The sequence below is a fragment of the Notothenia coriiceps genome, unplaced genomic scaffold (assembly GCF_000735185.1).
Source record: "Notothenia coriiceps isolate Sejong01 unplaced genomic scaffold, NC01 NC01_scaffold00035455, whole genome shotgun sequence".
In the NCBI taxonomy this organism is placed as follows: domain Eukaryota; kingdom Metazoa; phylum Chordata; class Actinopteri; order Perciformes; family Nototheniidae; genus Notothenia; species Notothenia coriiceps.
Genome location: NW_011368156.1, coordinates 91,603 through 96,904, shown reverse-complemented (window position 1 = coordinate 96,904; position 5,302 = coordinate 91,603).

The window sequence follows — 5,302 nt, the reverse complement described above, 5'->3', positions numbered from 1 at the left end:
CGTAAGTGAACGGCAGGAGCGGGGCTGTCAGCACCAGCTGTGTGCTTGGCTTGACGTTTAACACACCTTTTCTTGTATCCATATATCTCTCGCTAGAATCTCCCACCATCCAACTAACAACAATAACGTCAAGCCTTTGCACTCTGAAACTACGGGGCGGCCGAGGACAAATACACATCCGTTAATCGCACGTTAAAACAATTAGTGGCATTACAAAAAAATTGCGTTAACTTGGCAGCCCTAAAATTGATTTTACTTAACACGCTGATGCTATATTTGCAGATCATATATTCAGCTGATTACAAATGTAGTGAATGCAGCACACAGCTGGCAGGGTAGCTGCACATACTTAGACCCATCATACACCATCTCATCTGAATATCAAAGATAGAGAAATCCAAACTAACACTACTGAATAAGAACCATACACGCTTAGCATAGATAAGCACAACAACATTTCACTAATTGAATTGTACCATTTTTATTTATTTTCTTAAGTGGGTGCATAAAACAATAAAGCATGCGTGGTTCCTCAAAAACAGGCTTTCCGTATAACTATATAAAGAAAAAAACAGATTTTCTTTTGTTGGCACAGCAAGCGGACAAGAAAACATCAACATATTATCATCATATAAAGTAGAACGATAAAATATTTTCACATTATCTTTTCAAATGATGTTTGTTGTTGTTTATTGGCTTGCCTTTCTAGACTATTTTCATGCACCAGGAATTTATCAACCAAAAACAATGTTTTGGTGAGGCAATGAGTTTATGGGTACCACTTTACAATAAGACTACCCTTATAAAGGATTCATAAAGACGCGCTTTGAGCACCAGGAAAAGCGCTTTATAAATATAATGTATTATTATTATTATTATAAAGGGTTTATAATTAGGTTGTAAACACTTTATTAATCATTAAGAACCATTTATAAACCAGTTCAACACAGGCTCACTATTTGGCAAGATGACTAAGCCTTATATTGGCTACTTAGTGAGAATCAACTCAGTGAGCAACAGATACCAAGGATGGCTGATGAAGGAGACGAAGTAAGCTAGGTAGCCGATATAAGGTTTAGCAGTACAGATAAATGTGGGCTCACTATTTGGCAAGCAACCGGTCACAGTCGCCCTGTTTATCTTATGTCTTATAAAAGCTTATTAATGATTTATAAAGTGTTCACAACCTAATTAATAAATGAATTACAAACTATTCGTAAACCCTTTATAAGGGTAGTCATATTGTAAAGTGCTACCATAAATTCTAACTCAAATGTACAAATCGAGGTTAATTCAAACTACAACACGAGTTATATGTAGACGTTGTGCACGCTACAATTGTCTTAATCATCATTAAATCTATCAATTGGTTATTTTACTAAATTCAGAAATTCTTTAAATATATAAAATGTAAATTATAAAAGAAGAAGAATAATAATTGTAATAAGGCAACAAAATAAACAGCTTTGATATTAGCTTGATATTTAGATTAACACCTAAACCGATTATCTGTGAAACACATTTCTGTTTCTCGACTTGATTTATCATTTCAGCTTTATTTGATATGCAACAACAACGAGGCGTCACCAGGTGGCAGACTTCGGTGTAAACTAGCATTTAGTTGAGCAGAAGTGGGATTACAAATGAAAAGGTGAGCAGTTGAAGTCTGCATGGAGAGTGGACCAAATGGTCTCAATCTTTTATGCAAGTAAAAATAAATAAAAAAAGATGCTTGATGGCCTTAGTCAACCGAGCGTGAACCAACATACCTTCCATCGATTTCCGCAATCATTGCAGAAGACAAACGTGGTCATCGGTTCATCAGCACTGCGAGTTTGAACCTGGAAAAGACAGAAACATTCACAATCCATTTATAACTAAATCAAACTGCGGTTTAGACTGATTTTAAAATCATGAAAAGTACATTTTGCTCTTTACTAAGTTGAGTTACATGTTGAATATGAAGTCAAACCAATTTAATATTAATGTAACCAACCCATTTTAATTAAGTCAATTCATATACAACAGGTTATTTACAGCACTATTCAAGGTCTTTCAAGGCACCTAAATCTAAAATGTTAATGGCTTTATCATTAAATGTAAAATGTTAATATAAATGCAATTGTACAATTTAATGTGTAAAGAATTCCTTTATAGGCGTTATTCATAACCAGCTGTTTATATTAACTTTGATTGTGTGTTTGGGTTATTTAACACTTAGCTAGCTCCAGTCCGCTCCATGCATTATGTTTTATAACAAATACCACTGAATTGTTTCATTTCAAATATGAAAAGACTTTTGGTTCACATGACTGGTTGTGTATATTGAACACAGAATGATATTGAAAATTAAGAACTTTTCAAAATACAAGCTTTCCATACCTTGATAACATTACGGTCAAAATCTTGCATTTGCCATCTTTCAAGACTTTGAACCAGTACTTTTTTTGTTGTTGCAATTAAATGAATTATCACAACACCTTGCGTTTACTCTTCCAAGGAGATGTAATCTCTTGTAGAACCAATTTTTACCATCAACCATAACATCCTTCTTTTACAGCAGGGGTGTCCAAACTACGGCCCGGGTGCCAAATGCGGCCCGCAGGCCATTTTGAATCGGCCCTCAGCTAATTCAAAAGGTACAATGCAATATGGCCCACAAATGAAACTTTTGCTTGTCTTGTATTCTATTGTCTTGTATTGTATTGTACTTCTTAAATATATATGTAAACCAGTGGCGAACCGTCAGGGCCTTCAAGGTATTCAGAGAATACCTTGGAACACTCAGATAAAACAAACAAAAAATCGATTTAATTATATAAATAAAATGTATATAAAATGAATAAATGAGAATGGTATCTGTGTTGTTGATCTGTAATATTACAGTGTTACGTTGATTTGTTTGTCCTTCTCGGACCATGCACTACGCATTTCAGTGGTTTTGTGTTAGAAAAGAAAGCAACCAATCAGATCTTGTTCTGGGTCTCTGGGTAGAATATCCTTCAACCAAGATATTCTACATCCTTGGCGGCGGCATGTGTGTCTACAGAAGGTCCAGTTGTGATAGACGCGGTTCGCCACTGATGTAAACATATATTACACAGTAGTATTCATGTGTTAATAAGCCCACTTTCAAATGAATCCCATCAATTAAAGTTGAAAACACTTTCTAACAAATCTAAGTTGATAAAAAAGCCTAATAACTTGTTTCCATAACCAGCTTCATATTTCCCCTTATTATAAGCAATCTGAGGCTTCTGTCTTAAGGAATGAGCTGCAAACTAAAACAATTAAATTAAACCCTCTGGGGAGCTGTGATGTTGGCTGATTTTTCTTAAAGCATTTTCAAGTATAAAGCATAATTTGCCTACATTTGATTGACTTTGCGAACTTATAACTCAACTTATGAGGCAAAGTACCTCTCCTCTAGTGAGTGGCCCAGCCCTTCGTATATTTTTCTGTATGTGGCTCTCGGAGAAAAAAATGTGGACCCCCCTGTTTTACAGCAACAGTTCAAATGAAGCATGAATGGCCCTCCGTACCTGTGTGTAGGTGCAGCACTTCCCCTTGCACTTTCCACAGGTGAATAGATCCGTCTGACAGCCTCCTGTGGTGGCCATCTGGTGGTCCCGGACAGCCTCTTTGGTCAAATTCTTTCTCATTTCCTTCAGCTCATCACTGGCCATATCCTACAGAAACAGAAGTCAGTCAATCTTTATGTATTCAAAACAATAGATACACAGCCCTGTGACCAAGTTCAATGATCAACAAAGAGATTCAATGTAAGAACAACAACAGTGTTGGATTATCTCTACTTCTGACTGTGTGCCAGTTCCAGGATCTTTAACANCGTTGGCGCCATCTACCGCCGGGTAGCGATACTGCCGAAATGCAGGCTTTGCATTGGTAGCAGAAGGACAGATGTTTGAGGAGAATTTGAGGAAATATACCCAAGCCCCCAGGCAGGAAGTGCGCCGGACTCCGAGGAAAATGGTTATAGCTAGAAAGGATCCGTCTAGTGTAAATATGACGTCACGTTCTCATTGTAACTCTCGTTGTAATTGGAGCGGCTCGGAAACACATCTACAGCAGTAACATGATGCAACATACACATTAATGCAGCAGCAATATTAATAGAGAAACATCAGACACAATAGTAAAACACTGCAAGGGAACATTTTATTGCACCAGGAGCTATCTTGGGACTTGTACTGCGAAAACGTTGACTTGTCTGTGAATAAAAAATAAACCATAGTGTTGGTGATCTACAGTGTTGTCATTCTTCTTTGAACACCAGCAAGACTGCTAACACCCTATTTCAACAATCACACTCCCTGTAATTGACATAATTAATAGATAGTTTAGCTTCTCATCATCATTTGCTGTGGCCCACTGATGTTAACGATCGTAACTGAAAGGCTGCCTGCCAAACGTAAACATTCAGCCACGTGACATTCAGCCAAACTCTCGCGAGAGTTTTACACAAGACGGATCCTTTCTAGCCATAACCGAGGAAAATATTCGTTGTGTCCAAACGGCGGTACTGCAACTTCCGTATCTATCAGATGATGATGATGATGTCCCTGGGCCCGGAAATACTTTTTCCCATTGACTGACATTGGGAAAGAGTGGTCTGTAAATCGTTGGATAATTCTTTTTTAACCAAATAAACTACCCAGTATGAACGTTTGTATACCCTTTATTAAAAACATTAGGTCCTCAAGTTGTAAAATGTGCAACGCGCATCTGAGAGTGGGAGCTCGGGGGGCGGGGCTTAAGGGGCAACTTAACTGCGCATGCTCTATGAGCGTACAGCAAGGCATGATGGGTAATCTGTGACGTTTCGCGCTCTCAAAAGTTGGGCCATTTTGTCCTCATGCGCCAATGAGCAGCTCTCATAGGAAAGAACGAGACCCCGCCTCCGACGCTGTATCCAGTTCTTATTATACATCCATGAAATATACACAGGCACATCTGGGTATTGATCAAAACTTGTACCTTTGTCTAAATAATGCACTGAGAGGCAGTGGTGGAAAGTAGCTAGGTATATTTTACTGAAGTAGGCTACTCTACTTAGGTACACTTTTTTAAGCTACCTTTATAAGTACCTAAAACCATGAGTGGGTTGGCAGAAAATAAATTGGAGAAGTTTGTTCAAAAAAAATTCATAGTTCAAGCCCCTTAAATGTAAAGATTTGCTGCTTCTGCTTTAAAAAAAATTTGAAATATGTATTTCTGCAAAGACTACTTTCACTCCATAAGTACATTTCCCTTGTCGTATTTAAATACTTTTACTATGAAT